Genomic DNA, 14891 nt, shown 5'->3' on the forward strand with positions numbered 1-14891 from the left:
GCTGAGTGGAAATGTATAAAGTATGAAGGAGGCCTTAGGAGTGACATTCAGAGCTTTGTGGCGCCTATGCAGATTCGGGTGTTTTCTGAGCTGGTGAATAGGAGCAGGGTGGCGGAGGATTGTGTCAGAAGAGCTCTAGCAGAAAGAGGGAGTCTGAGGACGCCATTCCAGAGGACCACAGGGAGAAACTTTGCACCCAGAGGCAGACAGTTCAAGCGTGGTGGCTTTGTTCCTCAGAACAATCAGGGGCAAGGCAGCTCCAGGAGGTCTAATACTAGTGCTAATCAGGGAAGGAGACAGGGAAAGCAGCCACAGCAGGATATGAGTTGCCACAGATGTGGGAAGTATCACTCAGGACCATGCAGGTTTGGGACTGGAGTCTGTTACTCTTGTGGGCAGCCGGGACACTTGGCTAGTAGTTGCCCCGAGAAGAAGGGGTATGAGACAGGCAGGGTGCAGCAACCAGGAAGGGTATACACTACTTCTTCTATAGGCGCTGAGGGGTCAGAGGCATTGATCCGAGGTAAATGTGAGATGGCGGGTAAAACTTTGAATGCTTTGTTTGATTCTGGAGCTTCACATACTTTTATTGCATTTGAGAAGGCTGATGAGCTAAGACTGAAAATAGTAATACTGGGGTATGATTTAAAGGTATATAATGCTACCCACGAGGCTATGGTGACTAGATTAGGGTGCCCCCAAGTTCCTTTTCGAGTACAAGGGCGTGATTTCGTGCATAACTTAATTTGTTTGCCGATGACTGGTCTTGATCTCATTCTGGGATTGGACTGGTTATCCAAGAACCGCGTTCTATTAGATTGCTCGGCGAAAATAGTATATTTTATGCCTGAAGACACTGAAGGGCCGGTTATAGTGAATAACTACTACTTGAATTCCATGATGGTGAACTGTTCTGGGGCTGAATGTCAGGGGATATTGTTTCTAGCTGCAGGTGTTTCGGGTGATGATCAAGACTTAGAACAAATTCCAGTTGTGTGTGAGTTTCCGGAGGTATTCCCTGATGATATTGATGAATTTCCACCGAAACGGGAAGTTGAGTTTGCTATTGATTTAGTACCTGGGGCCGGACCAATCTCGAGTGCTCCTTACAGGATGTCGCCTCTGGAGATGGCCGAATTAAAATCTCAACTGGAGGATCTGTTGGGTAAAAATTTTATCCGACCAAGTGTATCCCCGTGGGGTGCGCCAGTATTACTGGTGAAAAAGAAAGATGGAAGCATGCGCTTATGTGTTGACTATAGGCAGCTAAATAAAGTTACAGTGAAGAATAAATATCCGTTGCCAAGGATTGATGACTTGATGGACCAATTACAGGGAGCCGGTGTGTTCTCTAAAATTGATCTACGATCCGGATACCACCAGATAAAGGTCAGAGATGAGGACATTCCCAAAACTGCCTTCAGAACGCGCTATGGTCACTATGAATATACCGTTATGTCCTTCGGACTAACTAACGCTCCGGCGATATTCATGGATTACATGAACAGAATTTTCCATTCATATCTGGATAAGTTTGTTGTTGTGTTTATTGACGACATTCTTATCTATTCTAAGACCGAGGATGAGCATGCAGAACACTTGCGAACAGTGCTACAAATTCTGAAGGATAGGAAGTTGTATGCCAAGATATCCAAGTGTGAGTTCTGGAAGTCTGAGGTGAAGTTTCTTGGTCATGTGGTGAGTAAGCATGGAATAGCAGTAGACCCTGCTAAGGTTGAGGCGGTGATGAATTGGGAGCGGCCAACTTCAGTGACGGAAATCAGGAGTTTCTTAGGCTTGGCGGGTTATTATCGGAGGTTCATTAAAGGGTTTTCACAGCTCGCTTTACCCTTGACTAAGCTAACCAGGAAGGATGTTCCTTTTGTGTGGACTCCTGAGTGCGAGGAGAGTTTCCTTGCCTTAAAGCAGAGATTGACTACCGCCCCTGTATTAGTGTTGCCTGACCCGAGAGAACCATTCGAGGTGTACTGTGATGCGTCCTTGAAAGGTTTAGGATGCGTGTTGATGCAACATCATAAGGTTGTAGCTTATGCCTCTCGTCAATTAAGACCTCATGAAAGAAACTATCCAACTCATGATTTGGAACTTGCGGCCATTGTCTTTGCCTTGAAGATTTGGAGGCATTATCTCTATGGAGTGAAATTTCAAGTCTTCTCTGACCATAAGAGTCTAAAGTACCTATTTGAGCAAAAAGAATTGAATATGCGTCAGAGGAGGTGGATGGAACTTCTAAAGGATTATGACTTCGAGCTAAACTATCATCCGGGAAAGGCGAATGTAGTGGCGGATGCCTTGAGTAGGAAATCCCTATGTGCTGCTTGGATGATGCTAAGAGAGGAAGAGTTGTTGAGAGCCTTCCAAGGATTGAAATTGGGAATCAGAGAGGAGTTTGGGACTTTATGCCTAAGCCAGTTACAGATCTCAAGTGACTTCAAGGCTGAACTGATAAAGGCTCATCAGAATAACCAAGAATTGTATAAGATTTTGCCGGCGATTGAGAAAGGCAAGCAATGGAGAGTGTCAGAAGATAGAGATGGGTTGTGGAGGTTCAAGGGCCGGATAATTGTGCCAGATATCGGGGATTTGCGACAGAACATATTAGAGGAAGCACATAAGAGCGGGTTCTCCATTCATCCTGGAAGCACTAAGATGTACCAAGACTTAAGAACGATGTTCTGGTGGCCAGGAATGAAAAATGATGTGGCGTTACATGTTTCTAAATGCCTAACTTGTCAGAAAGTTAAGATTGAACACCAAAAGCCAGCAGGAACCCTTCAACCTTTGGAGATTCCACAGTGGAAATGGGAGAGCATTGCTATGGATTTTGTATTGGGCTTACCAAGAACTCGGACCGGTTGTGATGCTATTTGGGTGGTTATAGACCGACTGACCAAGTCAGCTCATTTTCTGCCTATTCGGATAAGTTGTTCTATGGAGGAGTTAGCACACTTATATATAAAGGAGATTGTGAGGTTACATGGCGTACCTTCCACCATTGTATCGGATAGAGATCCTCGCTTTACATCACGGTTCTGGAGTGCTTTTCAGCGAGCTTTTGGCACCCAATTAAGCCTAAGCACTGCCTATCATCCTCAGACGGATGGCCAATCAGAAAGAACAATACAAACCTTGGAAGACATGTTAAGAGCTTGTGTTTTGGATCAACCGATGAGCTGGGATCGATATATGCCTCTAGTAGAATTTGCTTATAACAATAGCTATCATGCGAGTATTGGAATGGCTCCATATGAAGCTTTGTATGGAAGAAAATGCCAGTCTCCATTATGTTGGTACGAAGCAGGAGAAAAGAGCTTGATAGGACCGGAAATGGTAAGTGAAACCACTGAGCAAATAAAGAGAATTCGGAGTCGAATGCTTGAAGCTCAAAACCGTCAGAAGAGCTATGCTGACCGAAGACGAAAGCCCTTAGAATTCGAGGAAGGAGAACACATTTTCTTGAAAGTTACTCCGACCACTGGAATAGGGAGGTCCATCAAAACCAAGAAGTTAAATCCCCGCTACATTGGGCCATTCGAAATCCTGAAGAGAATTGGACCAGTGGCATATAAGATCGCGTTACCACCACATCTTTCGAACCTGCATGACGTGTTCCACGTATCGCAGCTTCGTAAATACACTTTTGATCCTAGTCATGTCCTAGAGCCGGAATCAGTCCAAGTGAGAGAAGACCTAACGCTTCCAGTAACTCCGGTTAGGATTGATGATACCAGCACCAAACGTCTCCGCGGAAAGGAAGTTTATTTGGTGAAAGTAGCTTGGAGTCGGGCTGGTATTGAAGAACATACCTGGGAGCTTGAATCGGAGATGCGAAAGGACTACCCACACCTCTTTTCAGGTAATTCCCTCTGAATTTTGAGGACAAAATTCCTAATTAGGTGGGTAGGATGTAAACCCCGCTAAAATCGGTAAATTGTTAGTTAATAAATTGAATTTTAGTTAGGAATGCTAAAAATGCAAAACTAATATCAAAATAGGATAGGGCTCGTTGAAACGGAAATTTTGATACCAATTTCGAAAATTTGGTCCAAAAACGGACCGAAAGGGCCAAACCGGTTGAACCGGGGCCCAAACCGGGCCCGTGGGTCCAACCGGACCCAAACACTTAAATGAGGCAGCAGCTCTTTTCTTTCTCACAAGCTGCTGCGACGCCATTACAGCAAGGGAGGGAGAGGAGATTCACAAACCCTCACCATTCCTTCCAACTACCATAACTTTCTCATCCGGGCTCCGATCGCCGCACCGTTTGCGGCCACGCGTCGGGCTCGTCGAGCTCTTCAATTATATCCAAACAAAACAGTAAGTGAATCGGTTTTTCCTAGCTCCATTTCTGCTGGTATATGAATTTCGAGTTTAAGGTTTGAGAAACTCAATTCCTTTATGATTTTTATGTTTTAGGGGTTCACTAGACTTGATTTCTTGTGGGTATTGCCCAAGGATCAGTGGGTAAAGGTAAGAGATCTCAAACCCTAATAAAAATTTCTGAATTTAGGCATTTGGGTATTGAGTTGTTATGTTGGATATGTTAATTGTGGTTTAGGTAGTGTGTATGTGAATGTTGATGCTTGTTGGAGACTTGTTGGTGATCAAGCTTGGTTTGGGGCTGTTTGATTGAGTTTGGAGAGGCTGTAATTTTGAGTTGTGAGGCTGCCTTGGGTGAACTAAGTGATCGGCCAAGGTATGGTTTAAGTTTCGCACGTTTAATATTTACGGTGTTGTGAAAACTTAGGTTAGAAGAACCATAGGATAAGTTGAATTGTTAATGGCATTTAATGAGTAGCTTGGTATTGTTGTTAGAATAATTTTTGGTAATCATATATTGGGAATAGGAGGCCTTGAGGTTATTAATTTTATGCCCTTGGACTTGCTTATGATGGACTGTGTTGATGTTGGTATAGATTGATGATTATGGTTGATGTTGTTCTTGAAAAATTGTTATGTGAATTGATGGTTTAATGCATGTATGAGAGTTGATGATGGCATTAATGGATTGGTAATAGGTTGATGGAATATTGTGTGTGAAAGGTTGATATTGCATAAGTGGAATGGTAATTGTGAAGGGTTGTTCATATATATATTCACATATGATTTAAGCTAAATGCAATCTAAGATTATGGCTTATTGGATTGGTTAAAAATAGCTGGAAATGGCTGTTGATGAGGTAGAAATGGAAGTGCTAGCTAATGTATGTGTTATAGGTAAGGAATTGTGAATGTGGTGAAAATGAGGTTTTGAAAGTGCTTTTGTAAAAATGATTTTAAGATAACTTGAAGGTGAAGAAAGTTGTAAGTAGTGGCTCTTATGAAGTTTAATGTTAAGGTTTGATACTTGATGATGTATTGATGATAATTGCCATGGCTTATGAATAATGATATCTGAGATACGAGTTTCCCTGGGTAAGAACCGTGGCTCGCCACCACGTGTTCCAGGTTGAATCTCGATACTCTGTTGACCCTACGTTGTAAGGGTGACCGGGCACGTATAAATTCCCGGGTATGGATAGCCCCCATTGAGCGATGATATGATAATTGAATGTGAACTCTATGCATAGACTCTTGGGGATGCGCGACGGGGGACAGTCTAAGGTTTTCGGACTTGTCGGGTTGGCTGGATAACCGACAGATGGGCCCCATCAGCCATAGGACAGGCATGCATCATATGCACTTGTTTGTTTTGATTGCTATGCAGTTCCTGGGTATGCCTAATTGATATATATTACCTGCTATTTGTTATACCTGCTATTTGTACTATTTGATCATTACCTGTGCATGAAGTTGTTTGGTTGCTTGTGCTTGTTGATTGAGAATTGAAAATGAAGGTCAAGTTACCACATGAACGTATTTCGGTTCGGTGGCTATTGTGATTTCGGTTCTATGCAGGTATGATTTTCGGTTCAGTGGTTTGTTGTTAGGTTAAGTTTGAACTACATGAACGTATTTCGGTTCGGTGGCTATTGTGGTTTCGGTTCGGTGCATGTATGATTTTCGGTTCAGTGGTTTGTTGTTAGGTTAAGCTTGAACTTGAGTAAGTTAGGCAGATTTAGAATACCTACCCCTGTTTATGGCTTCTATTTCAGTGCTTAAGTTGGATAATTGAATAACGGAGTTCTAGGATTGCCTATGGCATTCTCAGGACCGTATTTCTTATGCGCGTGGCTGATGAGCGGATAATTTGTACGCTTTTTGGCATTGATTTTAGTATGTTTTTAGTATCTTTTAGTTAGTTTTTATTATATTTTTATTAGTTTTTAGTTAAAATTCACTTTTCTGGACTTTACTATGAGTTTGTGTGTTTTTCTGTGATTTCAGGTATTTTTTGGCTGAAATTGAGGGATCTGAGCAAAAATCTGATCCAGAGACTGAAAAGGACTACAGATGCTGTTGGATTCTGACCTCCCTGCACTCGAAGTGGATTTTCTGGAGCTACAGAAGCCCAATTGGCGCGCTCTCAACGGCGTTGGAAAGTAGACATCCTGGGCTTTCCAGCAATATATAATAGTCCATACTTTGCCCAAGATTTGATGGCCCAAACCGGCGTTCAAAGTCACCTACAGAAATCCCAGCGTTAAACGCCGGAACTGGCACCTAAATGGGAGTTAAACGCCCAAACTGGCACCAAAATGGGAGTTAAACGCCAAGAAGAGTCTCTACACGAAAATTACTTCATTGCTCAGCCCAAGCACACACCAAGTGGGCCCGGAAGTGGTTTTTTATGTCATTTACTCACCTCTGTACACCTTAGGCTACTAGTTTTCTATATATAGAACCTTTTACTATTGTATTTTCATCTTTTGATCATGTTTTGATGATTGAACCCTCATTGGGAGGCTGGCCATTCGGCCATGCCTAGACCTTATGCTTATGTATTTTCAACGGTGGAGTTTCTACACACCATAGATTAAGGTGTGGAGCTCTGCTGTACCTCGAGTATTAATGCAATTACTATTGTTCTTCCATTCAATTCCGCTTGTTCTTTGTCCAAGATATCACTTGTTCTTCAACTTGATGAAGGTGATGATTGACGCCCATCACCATTCTCACCCATGAATAAGGTGACTGACAACCATTCTTGTTCTACAAGCATTCGAGGCTTAGTGAATATCTCTTGGATTCTTCGGAGTCTTCGTGGTATAGGCAGGACCTGATGGCAGCATTCAAGAGAATCCGGAAGGTCTAACCTTGTCTGTGGTGTTCTGAGTAGGATTCAATGACTGAATGACTGTGACGTGCTTCAAACCCTGAGGGCGGGGGCGTTAGTGATAACGCAAAAGAATCACTGGATTCTATTCCGCGCCTGATTGAGAACCGACAGATGAATTCCGCTATGCCGTGACAGGACATATGCAATCGCTTTCACTGAGAGGATGGGAGGTAGCTGCTGACAACAGTGAGACCCTACACGAGCTTGCCATGGAAAGGAGTAAGAAAGGATTGGATGAAGACAGTAGGAAAGCAGAGAGACGGAAGGGAAGGCATCTTCATACGCTTGTCTGAAGCTCTTACACCAATGATATACATAAGTATCACTATCTTTATCTTTTATGTTATTTTCGTTCATCACCATTATACATTTGAGTCTGCCTGACTGAGATTTACAAGATGACCATAGCTTGCTTCATACCACCAATCTCCGTGGGATCGACCCTTACTCACGTAAGGTATTACTTGGACGACCCAGTGCACTTGCTGGTTAGTTGTGCGAAGTTGTAGTGATCACAATTTCGTGCACCAAGTTTTTGGCGCCGTTGCCGGGGATTGTTCTTGTGTATGGACAACTGACGGTTCATCTTGTTGCTTAGATTAGGTATTTTTTATTTTTCAGAGTTCTTAAGAGTGAATTCTAGTGTTTCAAAGTGATGTTCTTATCATCACCAAAGCTGATTGATCATCATCAATTTAGCTCTTGAATGCAATGTCCTGCTGAAGCTTAGCCGGCCATGTCTAATTCCTTTAGACTAAAGCTTTAGACTAACATTGCATGATTCCTGGAATTCTCATTAAGAATTTTGATACCTTTATTTTCCTTTTCACTTAATTTTCGAAAAAGCACAAAAAAAAATTTTACAAAATCATAAAATCCAAAAATATTTCTTGTTTGAGTCTAGAGTCTCATTTTAAGTTTGGTGTCAATTGCATGTTTCTGTTCTTCTTGCATTTTTCGAATTTTTTGCATGTGTCTTAATTAATCTTCAAGTTGTTCTTGATGATTTTCTTGTTTTGATCTTTGAATTCTATTGACTTGAGTGTTCTGTTATATGCATTCTCATTTTGTTAGTGTCAATGGTATACAAACTGCTAAGTTTGGTGTCTTACATGCATTGTTATTTGATTTTAGTTGCATTTTGATTATTCCTTCTTATTAAAAATCCAAAAATATTTTTAATTTGTGTCTTTTCAAGTCAATAATACAGAGAATTGAAGATTCAGAACATACTGCAGAGGAATCACACAGAAAAAGCTGGGCATTCAGAAATGCCCAGTGAAGAAGACAGACTGGCGTTTAAACGCCAGCCAGGGTGCCTGGCTGGGCGTTTAACGCCCAAAAGGGTAGTAGTTTGGGCGTTAAACGCCAGAATGTGCACCATTCTGGGCGTTTAACGCCAGGATGGTGCTAGGGGGAAGATTTTGTTTTCAAATCAATTTTTTTTCAAGTTTTCAAAGTTTTTCAAAATCAAATCTTTTTCAAATCATATCTTTTCAATCAAATGTTTTCAAAATCAATTTCTTTCCTTTTTCAAAGATACTTACTAACAATTAATGATTTGATTGAACATTTTTTGCCTTTTCTGTTGAGGAAGGTTTTATGTTTGAATCATATCTTTTCTTGTTAGGCAAGTCATTAATTTTTAAAATCATATCTTTTAAAATTGTTTTCAAATCATATCTTCTCAATCACATCTTTTTAAAACCATAACTTTTCAATCAAATCTTTTTAATCACATCTTTTTCAAAATAGTTTTCAATCAAATCTTTTTAATTTCTAATTTCAAAATCTTTTTCAAAAATCACTTTACTTCTTTCCCACTTTTGTTTTCGAAAATCAATTAGTGTTTTTCAAAATGTTTTCAAAATCTTTTACTTAATTTTCGAAAATTACTTCCCTTCTTCTCACATCCTTCTACTTTTGGACTAACACTATCTCTTAATGCAAAATTCGAACTCCATCTTCTTTGATAAGTTCGAATTTTCTACTTCTGTCTTCTACTTTTCTTTTCCTCTGACACCTCAAGGAATCTCTATACTGTGACATAGAGGATTCCATATTTTCTTGTTTTCTTCTCTTTCATATGAGCAGGAACAAAGACAAAGGCATTCTTGTTGAAGCTGACCGAATTCTTCAAAGAAGAAGAACACATGGCAGCCGAAAACAACAACAATGCAAACAATGCAAGGAAGGTGCTGGGTGACTTTACTGCACCTACTCCCGACTTTTAGGGGAGAAGCATCTCTATCCCTGCCATTAGAGCAAACAACTTTGAGCTTAAGCCTCAATTAGTTTCTCTAATGCAACAGAATTGCAAGTTCCATGGACTTCCAATGGAAGATCCTCATCAGTTCTTAGCTGAATTCTTGCAAATCTGTGACACAGTCAAGACTAATGGGGTTGACCCTGAGGTCTATAGACTGATGCTATTCCCTTTTGCTGTAAGAGACAGAGCTAGAATATGGTTGGACTCTCAACCTAAAGAAAGCCTGGACTCTTGGGAAAAGTTAGTCAATGCCTTCTTGGCAAAGTTCTTTCCACCTCAAAAATTGAGTAAGCTTAGAGTGGAAGTCCAAACCTTCAGACAGAAGGATGGAGAATCCCTCTATGAAGCTTGGGAAAGATACAAACAATTAATCAGAAGATGTCCTTCTGACATGCTTTCTGAATGGAGCATCATAGGTATTTTCTATGATGGTCTCTCTGAACTATCTAAGATGTCCTTGGATAGCTCTTCTGGAGGATCTCTTCATTTGAAGAAGACGCCTACAGAAGCTCAAGAGCTAATTGAAATGGTTGCAAATAACCAATTCATGTACACTTCTGAAAGGAATCCTGTGAACTATGGGACTAGTCAGAAGAAAGGAGTTCTTGAGATTGACACTCTGAATGCCATATTGGCTCAGAACAAGATATCGACTCAACAAGTCAATTTAATTTCTCAGAGTCTGTCTGGAATGCAAAATGCACATGGCAGTACTAAGGAAGCTTCATCTGAGGAAGAAGCTTATGATCCTGAGAACCCTTCAATGGAAGAGATGAATTACCTAGGAGAACCATATGGAAACACCTATAATTCTTCATGGAGAAATCACCCAAATTTCTCATGGAAGAATCAAGAGAGACCTCAACAAGGTTTCAATAATAATAATGGTGGAAGAAACAGGTTTAGCAATGGCAAGCCTTTTCCATCATCTTCTCAGCAACAGACAGAGAGTTCTAAGCAGAATACTTCTGACTTAGCAACAATGGTCTCTGATCTAATAAAGACCACTCAAAGTTTCATGAATGAAACAAGGTCCTCCATCAAAAATTTGGAAGGACAAGTGGGTCAGCTGAGCAAGAAAATTACTGAACTCCCTCCTAGTACTCTCCCAAGTAATACAGAAGAAAATCCAAAAGGAGAGTGCAAAGCCATAACCATGGCCGAATGTGGAGAGGAAAGAGAGGAGGAGGACGCCACTGAGGAAGACCTCAGTGGGCGTGTACCAATCTCCTATGAGTTCCTCAATGAGGAACCATGGGAATCTGAGGCTCAAAATGAGACCATAGAGATTCCATTGGACTTACTTCTGCCATTCATGAGCTCTGATGAGTATTCTTCCTCTGAAGAGGATGAATATGTCACTGAAGAGCAAGTTGCTAAATACCTTGAAGCAATCATGAAGCTAAATGACAAGTTATTTGGAAATGAGACTTGGGAGGATGAACCACCTTTGCTCACCAAAGAACTGGATGACTTGTCTAGGCAGAAACTGCCTCAAAAGAGGCAGGATCCTGGGAAGTTTTCTATACCTTGTACCATAGGCACCATGACCTTCAAGAAGGCCTTGTGTGACTTAGGGTCAAGTGTAAACCTCATGCCCCTCTCTGTAATGGAGAAATTAGGGATCTTTGAGGTGCAAGCTGCAAGAATCTCATTAGAGATGGCAGACAATTCAAGAAAACAAGCTCATGGACTTGTAGAGAATGTTTTTGGTGAAGATTGAAGACCATTACATCCCTACTGATTTCATAGTCCTAGAGACTGGGAAGTGCATGGATGAATCCATCATCCTTGGCAGACCCTTCCTAGCCACAGCAAAGGCTGTGATTGATGTTGATAGAGGAGAGTTGATCATTCAAGTGAATGAAGAATCCTTGGTGTTTAAGGCCCAAGGACATCCCTCTATCATCATGGAGAGAAGCATGAAGAGCTTCTCTCAAAACAGAGCCAAGCAGAGCCCCCACAGTCAAACTCTAAGTTTGGTGTTGGGAGGCCACAACCAAACTCTAAGTTTGGTGTTGAACCCCCACATTCAAACTCTAAGTTTGGTGTTGGGAGGTTCCAACACGGTTCTGAGTATTTCTGAGGCTCCATGAGAGTCCTCTGTCAAGCTAATGACATTAAAGAAGCGCTTGTTGGGAGGCAACCCAATGTTTTATAGTTAACTATTTCTTTTGTTATTTTATCTTTTTTGTAGGTTGATGATCATAAGAAGTCACAAAATCCATTGAAAAAGCAAAAACAGAATGAAAAACAGGAAGAAAAACAGCACACCCTGGAGGAAGAAGCTGCTGGCGTTTAAACGCCAGTAAGCCTAGCAGTTGGGCGTTTAACGCCCAGTCTGGCACCATTCTGGGCGTTTAACGCCAGAAAGGGGCACCAGACTGGCGTTAAACGCCAGAAAGGGCTACAACCTGGCGTTAAACGCCAGGAATGGCACCAGCCCGGCGTTTAACGCCAGAAATGGCTCAAAACGTGGATTTTGATGCCATTTGGTGCAGGGATGACTTTTCCTTGACACCTCAGGATCTGTGGACCCCACAGGATCCCCACCAACCCCACCACTCTCTCCCTTCTTCTTCACCCATTCACCAATCACCTCAACATCTCTTCAACACTCACATCCATCCTTCATAAACCACCACTTCTCCCCCTTTTTGGCCGAACCACAAAGCCATCTCCCTCTCCCCTATTTCTTCTTCTTCTACTCTCTTCTTCTTCTTTTGCTCGAGGACGAGCAAACCTTTTAAGTTTGGTGTGGTAAAAGCATTGCTTTTTGTTTTTCCATAACCATTTATGGCATCCAAAGCCGGTTCAACTGAGAAGGCATGACCTCAAGCCCATCACTAAGAAGAAGATGGAGCAAACAAGAGACCCCTCTCATCAAGAGATCCCTGAGATACCTCAAGGGATGCACTTTCCTCCACAAGACTATTGGGAGCAACTGAACACCTCCCTAGGAGAATTAAGTTCTAACATGGGACAACTAAGGGTGGAGCACCAAGAACATGCCATCCTCCTCCATGAAATTGGAGAAGATCAAAGGATCATGAGAGAGGAGCAACAAAGACAAGGAAGAGACATTGAGGAGCTCAAGCACTCCATAGGATCTTCAAGAGAAAGAAAGAGCCGCCATCACTAAGGTGGACCCGTTCTTTAATCTCCTTGTTCTTTATTTTTCCGTTTTTCGAATTTTAGTGCTTTATGTTTATCCATGTTTGTGTCTTATGATCATTAGTGTCTTAGTGTCTATGCCTTAAAGCTATGAATATGAATCCATCACCTTTCTTAAATGAAAACTGTTTTTATCACAAAAGAACAAGAAGTACAGGATTTCAAATTCATCTTTAAAACTAGCTTAATTAGTTTGATGTGGTGGCAATGCTTTTGTTTTCTGAATGTATGCTTGAACAGTGCATATGTCTTTTGAATTTGTGGTTCATGAATGTTAAAGTTGTTGGCTCTTGAAAGAATGATGAAAAAGGAGACATGTTACTGAGGATCTGAAAAATCATAAAAATGATTCTTGAAGCAAGAAAAAGCAGTGAATACAAAAAAACAAAAAAAAAGAAGAGAAACAGAAAAACGAAAAAAAAAAAGAAAGAAAAAGAAAAGAAAAGAAAAGAAAGAATAAAGTTGTGATCCAAGGCAAAAAGAGTGTGCTTAAGAACCCTGGACACCTCTAATTGGGGACTTTAGCAAAGCTGAGTCACAATCTGAAAAGGTTCACCCAATTATGTGTCTGTGGCATGTATGTATCCGGTGGTAATACTGGAAGACAGAGTGCTTTGGGCCACAGCCAAGACTCAATAAGTAGCTGTGTTCAAGAATCATCATACTTAACTAGGAGAATCAATAACACTATCTGGATTCTGAGTTCCTAAAGAAGCCAATCATTCTGAATTTCAAAGATAAAGTGAGATGCCAAAACTGTTCGGAGGCAAAAAGCTACTAGTCCCGCTCATCTAATTTGGAGCTTAGTTTCATTGATGATTTGGAGTCTATAGTATATTCTCTTCTTTTTATCTTATTTGATTTTCAGTTGCTTGGGGACAAGCAACAATTTAAGTTTGGTGTTGTGATGAGCGGATAATTTGTACGCTTTTTGGCATTGATTTTAGTATGTTTTTAGTATCTTTTAGTTAGTTTTTATTATATTTTTATTAGTTTTTAGTTAAAATTCACTTTTCTGGACTTTACTATGAGTTTGTGTGTTTTTCTGTGATTTCAGGTATTTTTTGGCTGAAATTGAGGGATCTGAGCAAAAATCTGATCCAGAGACTGAAAAGGACTACAGATGCTGTTGGATTCTGACCTCCCTGCACTCGAAGTGGATTTTCTGGAGCTACAGAAGCCCAATTGGCGCGCTCTCAACGGCGTTGGAAAGTAGACATCCTGGGCTTTCCAGCAATATATAATAGTCCATACTTTGCCCAAGATTTGATGGCCCAAACCGGCGTTCAAAGTCACCTACAGAAATCCCAGCGTTAAACGCCGGAACTGGCACCTAAATGGGAGTTAAACGCCCAAACTGGCACCAAAATGGGAGTTAAACGCCAAGAAGAGTCTCTACACGAAAATTACTTCATTGCTCAGCCCAAGCACACACCAAGTGGGCCCGGAAGTGGTTTTTTATGTCATTTACTCACCTCTGTACACCTTAGGTTACTAGTTTTCTATATATAGAACCTTTTACTATTGTATTTTCATCTTTTGATCATGTTTTGATGATTGAACCCTCATTGGGAGGCTGGCCATTCGGCCATGCCTAGACCTTATGCTTATGTATTTTCAACGGTGGAGTTTCTACACACCATAGATTAAGGTGTGGAGCTCTGCTGTACCTCGAGTATTAATGCAATTACTATTGTTCTTCATTCAATTCCGCTTGTTCTTTGTCCAAGATATCACTTGTTCTTCAACTTGATGAAGGTGATGATTGACGCCCATCACCATTCTCACCCATGAATAAGGTGACTGACAACCATTCTTGTTCTACAAGCATTCGAGGCTTAGTGAATATCTCTTGGATTCTTCGGAGTCTTCGTGGTATAGGCAGGACCTGATGGCAGCATTCAAGAGAATCCGGAAGGTCTAACCTTGTCTGTGGTGTTCTGAGTAGGATTCAATGACTGAATGACTGTGACGTGCTTCAAACCCTGAGGGCGGGGGCGTTAGTGATAACGCAAAAGAATCACTGGATTCTATTCCGCGCCTGATTGAGAACCGACAGATGAATTCCGCTATGCCGTGACAGGACATATGCAATCGCTTTCACTGAGAGATGGGAGGTAGCTGCTGACAACAATGAGACCCTACACGAGCTTGCCATGGAAAGGAGTAAGAAAGGATTGGATGAAGACAGTAGGAAAGCAGAGAGACG

The 14891-nt window shown here is 41.3% G+C and overlaps 1 non-coding gene across 1 annotated transcript; it reads right to left on the reverse strand.

Annotated features, from left to right (window-relative positions):
- Positions 1-9797: 9797 nt before the first annotated feature.
- On the reverse strand, positions 9798-9905 carry LOC130983398 (small nucleolar RNA R71). The gene has a single exon (XR_009087392.1). It is a non-coding gene; the product is annotated as a small nucleolar RNA R71 (small nucleolar RNA).
- Positions 9906-14891: the final 4986 nt, after the last annotated feature.

Source organism: Arachis stenosperma, chromosome 5, assembly GCF_014773155.1.
Source record: "Arachis stenosperma cultivar V10309 chromosome 5, arast.V10309.gnm1.PFL2, whole genome shotgun sequence".
NCBI lineage: Eukaryota > Viridiplantae > Streptophyta > Magnoliopsida > Fabales > Fabaceae > Arachis > Arachis stenosperma.